The sequence below is a fragment of the Zootoca vivipara genome, chromosome 5 (assembly GCF_963506605.1).
Source record: "Zootoca vivipara chromosome 5, rZooViv1.1, whole genome shotgun sequence".
In the NCBI taxonomy this organism is placed as follows: domain Eukaryota; kingdom Metazoa; phylum Chordata; class Lepidosauria; order Squamata; family Lacertidae; genus Zootoca; species Zootoca vivipara.
The window spans coordinates 67,714,275-67,727,424 of NC_083280.1; the positions used below are offsets into that span (position 1 = coordinate 67,714,275).

At 40.5% G+C, this 13,150-nt stretch overlaps 1 protein-coding gene across 8 annotated transcripts in view; it reads right to left on the bottom strand.

The window, feature by feature from the left end:
- The window catches only part of PCDH15 (protocadherin related 15), a 608,113-nt gene that overhangs the window by 356,661 nt on the left and 238,302 nt on the right, over nucleotides 1–13,150 (bottom strand). The window contains exon 1 of one of the 8 annotated variants that reach the window (XM_035137541.2): nucleotides 7,957–8,089. The exons of the other annotated variants lie outside the window; for them this stretch is intronic. The gene's annotated coding sequence lies outside the window, so the exon portion shown is untranslated. Of the gene's footprint in view, nucleotides 1–7,956; nucleotides 8,090–13,150 lie in introns of those variants that run through there. 8 annotated transcript variants of the gene reach the window in all.

Sequence of the window (13,150 nt, forward strand, 5' to 3'; positions counted from 1 at the left end):
ACTTAAAACATACAGATACAATACTAACACCACCTCACAGTGATCCTACGTTTCTGCCATGCCCTCACATTCATTTTCAGCACAATAAAGCTATTCTCCTAGCACGTGCACGGACTCGTGGCTGCCCACAATCTCCCCTCCTTCTACGACGGAAGGGACTTTCTATAACATCCTCCTTCAACTCTCTGAAACAACTGTGATCTGCCTCTAGTCCTTGGAGCATATAGCAGTGTCTTATTTTTTTTAATAAATATTTTTTATTGATTTTGTAACAAATAGAAAAAGAACAAAATACAAAAAATACAAAAATACAAACAGCTTAAAGAAAAGAAGACAAAATTAAAGAGCAAAAACCAAGAAAAAACAGAAAAACAATTCTTTAACATTTAATCCAATATATATCTTACCCTGCCGACTTCCTCCTTCCCCCCCCCTTCCACGTTTCTATTCCTGTCTATTGCGACACTCTCTAATTCTTAATCTATTTCTTCTTCTAATATAGCTATAATAAATGTTTTCAATAATTATTTTACATTTAAGACTTATTTCCTTCTCACAAACGCTTAATGCTTCTTCAGCATCTTTGAGTATCCACTTCCCTTATTGTCCATTTTTAATTTTATATTTCTCTAGATAAATCTTAAATTTCTTCCAGTCTTCTTCCACCGTCTCTTCTCCCCACATATAGCAGTGTCTTATTTTATTGGAAAAGTAGATAGGAATGATATACTGTATAATTTGGAACCCCACAAGTCTTAGTGCACATCTTAACATACAAGTCTTAGTGCACATCTTAACATCTTAACATAATTGTGTAGAACCAAATGGTGAAAATGTTCCGGAAGGCCTGTATCTTGGCAGTCAATATAACTTAACTACTGCAAGAATGTTTATTCACCTGCTTTGATATATATTAATTGGCTTGTTTCGATGCTATGTTTATCTGTGGGCTTGGGAGGCTCAGCTAGTCAGGAGAGAGAAGGTGTCTCACACTGGTTGGCTGTCAGCTACTTCCTTATTGGGGTGATGGATGAGAGCTGGAAAGTGGCCTCCAAGCCAGGGGTGAATGAAATGGGCTACTGATGCCAGCATCCATATAAGTAATTGCTATTTGCTTTACTGGGTTCGGACAAGTTATGACAACTGCTTGCTGCTTCAGTATCAGTCCCAAGACTATGAAGGCAGCAGGGCTCTGAAGGCTGTGTTGTAAGTTTACACCTTTCTTTAATAAAGCACTGGAATTAATAATTCATTCTGACTTGCTTATACAAAGGATAGACTCCCCAATCATTCCTTCATCCCACACTTTTCAGTGCATTTGCCCATCCCTTTCCTAACTGCTAAAGGTATGTTGTTGTTTTAAGTGGATTTGTTATAATACATATTTGTATTTAGTATTTTTCAAACTAAGGTAGCTTTTTCTGGCTAGCAGACCTGGTGTCAGGACTTCAAAGTGCATCACTGGACTGCTTTCAAGGGCTTAAAAAGCAGTGCATGGCTGTTTTAAAACCCTTTTGTGAGCAGCACCAAGTTGCTCTTTTAACATCCAAAATGGCAGGTTTCAAGAGCAGCATGGGGCTGTTTGCAGCAGGATATTAAGACAAAGCACTGAGCTTTGGCTACATGTCCCTGTTCTCAGCAGGGAACAGCCAAACTGAGCAGGATTTAACCCCTGGTCATCAGCTGATGAGATAATGCAGCTAAAGCAGAACCAAACTCTGACACTGTGCCTATCAGTTGATGTCACCTCCTTCCATTTGGCAAGTTTAATTTTTCTTAATGGTATTTTGGCTCAAGATTGGCCCATGAGCTGTAAGTTCCCCACCCCACCACTTGGGTTGCCTAAATTTCTGGTATGCACTTGAATTTATCCCACAAAATATTGAGTGTCTGGAAGCACACTGGCTCCAACAACAATCTGTTCATAGTGGAGAGAATACAAACTGGGTTGGCCCGTTATTTGTTTAAGTCTCCCACAAACAATGTAATGAAACAAACCTGTGACAGAATCCTAAAGGAGAACATCACATATGACAGGGGTCTGCAACCTGCGGCTCTGGAGCCGCATGTGGCTCTTTTACACCTTTGCTGCGGCTCCGGAGCGGATACGAGGGGAGGAGGCGTCCGAGCCATGCGGCGGCGCCCGCCACGCCCGCCAGACACTCGCGCGGTGCCCACCGCCGCCAGAGCACACTGCTGCGGCGGCGCGCTGTGCGCCTGCGCCCCGCATGGCGCCCGCCGGAGTCCACAACTCCGCTGTGCGCGTGCGCTGTGCAAAAAGGACACAAGGTGACGTTAGCAGCCCGGGGAGCGTGGTCGGCCCCCTCCCTGCATCAGCCCCTCCCTGCCGCATTTCTGCAGCCAATAGGCTCACGGGGGCGGAGTTATTTATTTTTTTAAACGGGCGCGCTTCTTTCCGCCCAGCAGCAGAAAAGGCTTGCGGGCTCGGAGCGCGTGTTTGCTGCTGCTGCTCCTGCCTGCGGCCTGCCTGTGGCCTCCTGCCGGACTGGTCAGGAGATAGAGGTAGATGTATTAATCAATGGGTTGATTCAATATGAGGAAATTTTATAAGTTCACTTGATGGGAGCAACACACATGAAACCATACAGGTGTCCTAATAAGGGAGTCAGAGTTTTGCCCATTCCCAGTAATCAAGGCAGCCCAAACTCATAAGGCAGTGGTTGCTGGTGCCCATTCCCAGTAATCAAGGCAGCCCAAACTCAAAGTTATTTTTATAATGACGAGGATGACATTGGGCCCTCATTATTAATTATTATTTACATCAGGCACTGATTAGGATTTATGGTACACTGGGGCCCTGAATAATTTTCTATGGCATTTGGGGGCATTTATTATTGGGCATAGCAAATTTTGCTATGGGGCCCTCTGATTTCTAATTACGTCCCTGTTTTGCGGCTCCCAGTTTATTTTTTTTCTTTGGAAACGGGTCCAAGTGGCTCTTTTTGTCTTAAAGGTTGCAGACCCCTGACATATGATGAAGGACATTAGAGTAGATAACAAAAAGTGGTTGTACTGTAGAGCAAAATTGGTGGCACAACAGAAGCATTCACCCCTGCCATCTTAAGTCAATTTGCATGTTACAAGAGACCAGGCTTGCAAAAGCACGGTTGACTTACTCTTCTGCTAGACCTGCTTCTGATGAGTATCTACATAAGCCCCATATTTATAGCCACAGTTCTAAATATATTTGCGAATGCAAGTGAATTTACTTTTGTGAACTTTGTAGCTATTCTGTTTAGGTGTTTGATGTTTACTCCCCAAACATGTATCAAATCATATAATTTTTTTCCAAACTTAAGGCCACTTTGTATATTAGTTTTAAATCATTTTTTTTCTGAACAGGCTCACAGAATCATAAATTGTATATGTCAGTCCTAAATCTAAAACTGGTATCTGCAAAGAGTTTATAAAATTGCTACAATAAAGTTGTCAGATAGGGCTATATTAAAGAGTCTCTAGGGACCCAGGTGGCGCTGTGGTTAAACCACTGAGCCTAGGGCTTGCTGATCAGAAGGTCACGGTTCGAATCCCTGTGATGGGGTGAGCTCCCGTTGCTTGGTCCCAGCTCCTGCCAACCTAGCAGTTCGAAAGCACGTCAAAATGCAAGTAGATAAATAGGAACCGCTACAGCGGGAAGGTAAACGGCGTTTCCATGTGCTGCTCTGGTTTGCCAGAAGCGGCTTTGTCATGCTGGCCACATGACCTGGAAGCTATACGCCGGTTCCCTTGGCCAATAATGCGAGATGAGCGCGCAACCCCAGAGTCGGTCACGACTGGACCTAATGGTCAGGGGTCCCTTTACCTTTACCTTTAATCCCCCCTTATTGTTTAAAAAACACTGTCTGGAGTTAAAAGCACAAAGGAAGGTTGGAGAAATATTAGAGAAAAAGCAAGGTTACCAAAACCACCATTCTCACGGCGAGCTATTTTTCTCTGTAAAGTTGTGACTGAGTCATCTGTGGCTGATCTAACAACGCCTTTACCAAAGGATGATGTAGGGAGTTGGAAGTTTTCAAAATATATTTAGTGCAACTATGGAGTCTGTGTCCCTCAATATACTAACAGCAATCATCATCATCATCATGGGCAGGATTCAATTATTACGTCATGCCAGCATGTCTTCCACTTGCACAATGGGACTCCCCCCCCCACTGTGCGCTCCCCACTTGGGGAGCTTAGGGAACTTGGGAGAACCTTCAGAACAGGATACAGGAGAGGAGGGGGGGATCATTCTACCTGGGAAGTTGGAATAATTGCTAGTCAGGAGAGAGAAGGTGTCTCACACTGGCTGGCTGCCAGCTACTCCCATATTGGGAAGATGGATGAGAGTTGGAAAGTGGCCTCCAAGCCAGGGGTGAGTTAAATGGGCTACTGATGCCTTTGTGCAATGCTGAATTCCTCCTAACAACAACAGCCTCCTACTTCTATAAATTCACCTGTTAATTGAAATCCCATTTGTTCTTGCTTTAAAAACTGACAACCACCAGATCTGAATAATTACACCCATGAATAATCCCCCCATGTTGATATAAGCACTGCTGGGGATAGAAATGTATTGGGGGGGGGGAGATACTTTTCCATGGAGTATTGTTAAATACTGTTTCCTGCCTTTCCTGCCTTTTCCTGCAGTACTGTGAACATTTAATTGCTGTTGCTACTTATTTAGGGTTTAGTTTGTGCTGAGTTTTATTTTAGGTTGGTTTAAATTGGTTAGAAGTTCATATTATGTTCATGGAGTTAAGGTGCATTGAGCCTGAGATGCAGTTATAAATCTCCGAAAGTGGGATGTGTTAGAAAATGCTGACACAATTATTACGGTAATCTCTGGGGATTCGCAAAAAGGCTACAACATTCCAGTGGGTATACAGATACCAGGAACCACAAAATCCCTGTTACAATCAGCTCCATGTGGTATGATTTTAAGAACAGCATGGGGTGGGAGATTGGAAAAATAAGCTCTATCTACATAAGGGTATTTCAGAAAAGATGCATATCTGAAGGGACTCTGCTGGCATTACTTCCACTGTTATTGTTGCTGAGTGGCAGGGTGTAAGGAAACTTGATTATAACTCAGAACACAAGGAGCGGGGAAGCAGTAGGACATATTGTTCAGAGCCCTGCAATCAGTCCATCTGTTCACCATGAGGTCTTAATCTAAATCCCATATTCACAAATCCAGGGACAGTAGTAATTGACTATTAAACAAATGGAAGTTTCTGTTGCATTTGCAATTTCATGTTAGCATCTTGCCAGCACAGGTTGGTTTCCCCAACATAAATACCCCCCCTTTCAGTGCTTTTAAGGGTTTTAGTATACCTACAGGAGAAAAACACTGTTTTGTTAAACTGGTGCTTTGAATACTAGCATTTTATTAGAATACACCTTTGTTGCTGAAATACAAGGACAACTAATTGCATTGGTATGGACAAATTGCTTTTCATAGAACACATCGCTTCCATGCCTTATAAAGTTATAGTGCTCTAAATTGATATGAACAATCATCTACATTTTACATACAGCTGTGAAGAAGGTTATAAAAGCTGTTTACGTTCAACCCAATTCATTTCTGCTGGGATCATTTGAGTGAGAAACTCTGGCCAGAGACTTCCTGGTCTGTTTTTGGAATAAGCTACTGCCTGTGGAAACATGCATGGAGGCATTCCATATAATCTAAACCTTATGTCTTATACTAACAGTAAACAGCAGTTTGGTCAAATGCCAAATCATTAGTTTTCTGTAATTGGTGCTGCTATTGGTGGGTTGTTTCTGTTCCAGTTTATCTGGCCCTGGCTCTAGTTTGGGCTACTAAAGTGTCAGCAACATTTTTGGTGCTCCTGAGCTGATGGGTTCATTTCTATAAAATAATAATAATAAGTATAATTCCCATTACAATGCTTATTTCAGTATGTGATAAAGACACCACTGATCATGATCACTATGATACTGTACCCTAGCCCTACTACAAGACATTTAATTATGCTAGGCAGTAAAGCCTATGAGTGGTATAGGAAACTGATCTATAGTAGGAATGGAAATATGGGGAAATAATGGACTGATCTCAGATCACCACTCAATATTTACAGAGATGCAGTATTAAGGGACATACGTTTACACAGACATACAGTATGTTTGCTATCTTTACTCCAAGAGATTCTGTGAGTCTCTTGGAGCTGCTTTAGATATGGAAAATTGAAAGCTGTTGCACCCTGCGCTATTTGATTATAGTGCACTTCTGGAATCTGGCCCAGCGCCTTTTCAGGATCTGTTCTGAGTAGAAGGCGTTGCAAAAGCTGGACAAGAGACAAGGCTAGATCAGTTCAGTTCTGGGCAAGTTCGGAAACGGAAAGGCAACAATGTATGCAAGAAGTTTTAAAGGCCAGGAGAACACACAATCTCAAGCAAGATGCTGACATGTCTCCTCCTTTACCGGAAACTATCACCGTCCTAGGCTATTGGCATTGCCTCTTCTGTTTCCTTCCATTGTCTCAGACTGGACCCTTTATGGGCTCATCCAGACTTCCTGTTGCACCACGCTTCCCACGCTTTTCAGGCCCATGTCTGAGCAGGGCTTTTCTTTTTCTTTTTTGTCCCACCACTTTCCCCAGGAAAACCCAATGTTTACTGCTGAATGGGAACAAACAGCAGTCTGCAGAAAACCCAAGAACCAAGTTACAATTCTGCAGGTTTTCCTGGGGAAAGCAGAGGGACAAAACAGAAACATAAATGCTTGCATACAGACCTGTGCCTGTAAAGTGTGGCACAAAGGGAAATCTGGATGAACCATCGGATACCAACATCATTCACTGCTCCTGTCAATCTGCTCTGAATTCTGGATCCAGGAGCTTTCCTTGGCCTTACCTTCAAAGCCCTTTACTTCCCTGCCCAGCTTATCTCCTGACACATCCCCTTCTATGACCTTTACTCCTCCAGTTCCACCATCTTCCAAAGATCTACTGCTTCCTTAAATGACCCTTCATTTTCACGCTTGTTGCCATGCATGTTTGGAACTACCTTCCAGAACGTGTGTTGAAATTCTATCCATTTTTACTTCTTTTGGATCCCTCCTCAAAACTCACCTGCTTTTATTAAGTTTTTGGCACAACCCCCAGAAACAATCAGAGATTCTTGCCTCCACTTTTTCTCTTCCTTTGTTGCTTCTTCTGTGTTGAATTTTAGATTGTAAGCTTCTTGGGGCAGGGACCTGCCCTCTTGTATTCTGTAAAATGTCACACACTGCTGTTGCCATATTAATATTATTATTATTATGAACACCAACAGCAACTGAGTTTATGGTAGTTATACCATAGTAAACATCCACCTGGAATGAAAGCACATTTTTAAAAGTAAGCTTTTATTCCTCTCATCCTTAATCTGAATTTGAACTTGAGGTCAAATTGCAAAAGCCTACATGCATATGCTGTTTCAAGACCCTTGAATCCTGAGCCTCTTTTAAAAAAACTCTTATGAAGAAAGACCCTATTGAGTATTTATAGGTAAAAGGAAGCAATGGGTAGAAAGCGGAGAAATGGATAATATGCTTAAACTGTTTTTAAAATAATCCTTATGTTTACCCACTATTTTAGATGCCTGATTATTATTCATAAATTAACAGTTTGACTTTCAAATATATTCCAGAGGTTTGCATAATACACTACTGAACTATAATGATTTTTATTTTCTTGGAAGGTTTTGAACCATTAGAAATGAACTTCTGAGAAGCCGACGTCAATACTATCCTCAAGTTTAATATGGCAAATTATATACAGAGCAGAAAAAGTACTATTGAAATTATTACAGCCAGGAGTAAAATTAATCCAAAAGTCAAATAAAGTTTTAATTCATTCTACTTTTGCTGGACTAATATGAGAAGAAGAAAAAACAATAAGCTGAGATCTCAAACATATAAAAGAAAACTCAACTGAAGTTATTTCTAACCTGGATTAATTTCCACAGGTGAAACAATGGCAGTCTTGGCTGAAGCATTGGCACTGAGTGGATCCTCACATGAACTCCACTCTGGATAAAGAAGGCATGAATTTGATAGTCCTGTTGTTCACACATAGGTATGGTAAGAAGAACTTAAAGCCCACTGTCTCTTAGCCACTTCCCTCTTCAAAGGCAAATCACACAAGATTAAAAGAGGAACTCTCTAAGCAGTGCTGGGTCCTAAAGCCCAACAGCTTCAAGAAGCACTCGCTGTGCTATTTAATACAATTAGAAAGCAAAGCAAAACCAGATGATGTTGGAGTAACTGTATATCTCACCGGGTTGGGCAATTATGTACGTTTCATTCTATCATTGCCTAAGCAAAGCATTTCTATTATTATTATTATTATTATTATTATTATTATTATTATTATTATCATCATCATAATTAGATAAAGCGAACACTCCTCGAAGCTTTCAGCGTTTAGGATTATGTATTACATAAAAGACAGAATCTGGGCGTTGAAACAATCTGTGTTACCAAGTATGGATCTCATGCAGCTACAAGCCTGCACATTACTTAATTAATAAGCCTATTTTGACCCACCGCTTATCATATTATTTTAGAGCTGGGCACAATGCAATTAAAAAGCAATCAATTCCAAGTCAATTAAAAGAGCAGTTAAGAATCATAGCACATCTGTAAAAATTACGGAAGTGAAAACTACGGAGTCACGCCCACCTCTTTAAATGCACGCAGCTGGACACTATCACTAACATCCCACAAAAGCCTAAGCATGTAGTCTTAGACACTACATGTATAGAACATATCATCTCCACTATATGTTGATGATAAAACTGCTATAGATTTTAATAGTGGCGGATAGCAGCTTTGTGGATGGCCGAGTGGCTCCCATTCCTGGGTACGCTTCTAGATTAACGTCCATTAACATTCAAAATATGAAAAATCAAAAAGATGCCTTAAATTCCTTGGAAATCACTTTCAGGCTATGGCATGGTAGAAACCTTATTTTAATGTTCTATCATTTTACCGGAGAGTACACAGCCAATCACATAATGCAGTTTGAGTCAAATATTTGGCAAAGGAGGCCTAAAATGACTGAACAGTTTTTGGGGATACTTTCCAGACTTTTTTATCTGGGTGCTTGGCATAAATTTATGGTGGGCATAAGTCCTAATTTACAGAGGATAGGACAGATAAACGGTCATAAGAAGGAAGATCAGGGCCTTGAATCTGTCCATCAGCAGTTAGCACCTGACAGAAGGCAAAACTTCCCCTCCATGGTGAGATGTATTAAATTGCTATTTAAATTACTGTGATAATTTCTAACTTTCCATCTATGCATATGTTAGCATGGGCATGTTTTATACAAATCTGGTGTCCTCTTCTTTGATGTGTTTCCTCTTTTTTGGGTGGGGGGTATACCATATTTGTAAATTTGTGCCCATGCAATGATTGTTCTTTGGCTTTTTTTGTTTGTGGGGGAGCAGTCTTCCGGGCCTGAGAATTTGTACCTTTGAAAATATTGTAATTACAGTTTTATCATATGGGGCAGCTAAAAAAAAAGACCTCACTTCACAACTGCAAATGACTTTTAGCATTTTTCCCCCATCAGGAAAATATCTGTGCTTGAAGCAGTACAAATCTTCCTATCCCTGAAGGGTTTAAATCTGCATGTGACTGAAGAAGATTACCATGAGGTTAAAAAAGGCACACTGCATTATTCTGCTCACTCACACCTTAGCTTGCAAGTCAGCAAAGAGGCTTGAATTCCCACTCCAAGCGCCTTAAGCAACACTCTTATTAAAAAAAAACACAAAAAACTTTTTTATTCCCTGTACCATGTTCACTGACAAGACAAACAAATATGACAACGCAAACAATGATAAAAATATTTTGTTGGGGTGAGGGGTTGTGGTTACACAGCTTGTAAATGTGACGCCTTGTGCATTGGGTGATAGATATATTCCTTAATGTTTTATGTGAAATGTGCTTAAAATAAATAAATCTTGACTGTGTGCATGCAGCTCACTTACACAGGGGTTGTGATCCTGGTCATCACACATATAAGCAAAATCTTGTAAAGCCACATTGCCGCAGAGCAGCACAGTCACTCAGTCCTTTGCAGCTTTGAAGCCAGGGGCTTGATTTTCATCTGTGTCAATTTAAGCCTGCTTAGGCATTTTCTTCCAGAAAAACCATGTCTCGTCTGCACTGGAGATTTGTTCAGGAAGATATGCCTTGTCATCCAGCAGACACTTTAGTTGCACAGGATACATTATTTGCAGTCTCTTTGTCGGCAGATACAGCCTCCCCTGTTGTCCAGACGTTCTTCAGGTTAAAGCAGGTCATAAAGCTGTTACGCCAAGCTGTGCTGGTTTTAAATTCCTTGGCAGGCTGCTCCTCATCTGTGTTTGAAGGCCTGAAGTGGTCATAGAGGCTCAGAGCCTTTTGGTTCAAGATGCTGCCACCCACAGGAACACACTTCCAGTTCATAGTTACAGGTAGGTAGCCGTGTTGGTCTGCCGTAGTCAAAACAAAATAAAAAAAATTCCTTCCAGTAGCACCTTAGAGACCAACTAAGTTTGTCATTGGTATGAGCTTTCGTGTGCATGCACACTTCTTCAGATACCAGTTCATGTCTCCTTGACACAAGTTCATTGCCTTCTCTGTCTCCAGCAAAGCCTTATCCCACTCCTGGCTGGTCACATTTGCCACAGCCCCACAGTTCTCCTTCTCAAACACCTTGATGACACAGATGTTGGACTTGTTCCAGCCAAATCTGTATGCCACAGCACACATAGACATGCCACATTTCAAGAAGTACAGTCAACTTCCAGCGTGGTAATTACCCTCCACTTTTTTGGTTTCTCAGCTGCTGCTGCTGCTGAGGTCCTGAATTCTGGGGTCATTCTGCAGTCTGAAGCTCTGTCAACCACCTCCTCTGCAGTCCAACCCCCATCTGTTGGCTCTCCAAATCCCTTTGGCCTTTTCCAATCACTCTCTCGAACTGCCTTTTCCCCATTTTCTCCCATGCATGCTATTTTCACACCATTTCCTTATCCCCCCCTCCGCGTGTCTGTCATTTCTGCATAATTTTTATTTATTTATTGGGGGGGCAGCGTGCCTAAACATGAAAGCGCATATGTTAAATAAGCATAAGTTGTGAATTTTCTTGTATTTTGCTTAATAATTTTGCTTATTCTCTTGATAAACTAAACACTTTTTCTTTTTTTAAAAAAAGATAACAAAACACTGGAAAAAACATTTCTATGGCAATGCAATGTTACATAAAAGTTTGGTAAAGAGTCAAGAAGCTGTCATGCCTCAGGAGAAACAATGTAGGAAGATAGACTGAAAGTTAATGGAAACCAAAAATATACACAAAAACCCTCTTTGAAGACTTTTAAGTTCCCCCAATTTCATTTTTTGCATGTCAATTCAAGTCCGGTGGGTACTAAAATTAAAACAAAAATGATTCATTAAAAAAAAAGAAGCAGAGAGAGGAAGGAGTCCCCTCCATTACGCTGCCTTTTATGTCATACAGATAAGTTAGGCATGAGAGCTGTGTTAGGATGGTCCAATATTTCCCTGAAGAGTGTATGTTAATCAGATACTCTTTTATCCTACATTCCTTTTACCTCTCTCTTGAGGTGCACAAATGCACTGAAACGAACTGTTGGAGGTAAAAAGAGAGGCATATATAATGCTTAGGACAAATAGGCCATTGGACTGAAATAAAACATATCCTGTAAGAGTCATCTGCTTCAAAGTGCATTTGAAGACTCCTGGATAAGGAAAATATCCTGGAAGTTTGGGGAGAAGTGAAAATATAAGATGAGCAAAATCTCATGCATTCCTAATAGGACCCACAAAGATACCAGTGCAGGACTATTCTGTGTGTGGCAGCTGACTATTGTCAACACTACATGAACAAACCCACTGTGCACTGGGCAAAGCTGCTATAATCTGGAACTAGAGTTGCTACTGAATTTTCATAAAAGTTGACTATTCATGGTGAATTTGGACATTCCTACATGGGAGATTTTGTTGTTGTTGTTTAGTCGTTTAGTCATGTCCGACCTAAGCAATTCTGAGGGAAGGAAAGGGAATTTAGGCAAGACTAATGAGTCATTCTTAGGGACATTTTCTGCCAACCTTTTTAATCAAAACTTAGATATACAGGAGGGAGACAGTAAGGTACCGTGCATATTGTGCTTTGAACACATACATATCTGCACTCATCCACTAAGAAGCTCACTGTGTGACCTTGGGCTAGTCACTTCTTGCAACCGATTGGGATAATGTATGCCACTCTAATAAAATGGGATAATGTATGCCACTCTAAGATCCTAGATGGTATAAAAATAATAAATAGGCCAATTCTTCAAACTGCCCTTGACGAATTGAAGAATGAATGTAGGGAAAATAAACTCTCATTTAATTACACCTATAAACAGCTGATCTATTTGAGTCTCAATAGGTCTCAGTTTCTCTCTTCACTGAGTTGTGGAAGATAGCTAAAATTCTGCTTTAGTAAAACTACTTTAACATCTTTGGCTGAAAGTTGTCCACTACATAAATTAAAATGTTTATAAGTATTAATAAGTTAATGCCATGGACATAAAAAAATGCCTGCTGAAGTGGAATGTCTATCATCAGGAAAGCAGTGACTGGGAGGGTGTGGAATCTGGAGTCAAATGTTTATTAGACACTCTTGCCAATGAAGCCCTCAGTTGATGAAATGTACAATGAGCTGATGTCTTTAGTCTTATTAATCTACAGATAAACAAAATCAGCAAAATGCAATGAAATCAAGGCCGCTGATATTGCACATCAAAATGAATAACAATAGGAACCTGAAAAAGCAGGCTCCCCAAAACATCAGCTGAGCAATATGCAATTTACATGATGTATACTTAACTTATAGTACTCTACAAAAATGTGATATGAAACTTATAGATTGGGAATTATTGAGGTTTATTTAAGATATTTCCACATCCTCTATCAGTTCAAATTGGATAGTAATTTATTAACAAGATGCAAAGGAAATATTTCTCTGATGCAGTAATTAATAATATTTTATTACAAAACATCTATCTGGAGAAGCTGTTTGTGTGATAAGAGCTCTCATAAGACATGGCTATTTTTAACTAGAAGTTTTCAATTGCTTTGTACTGG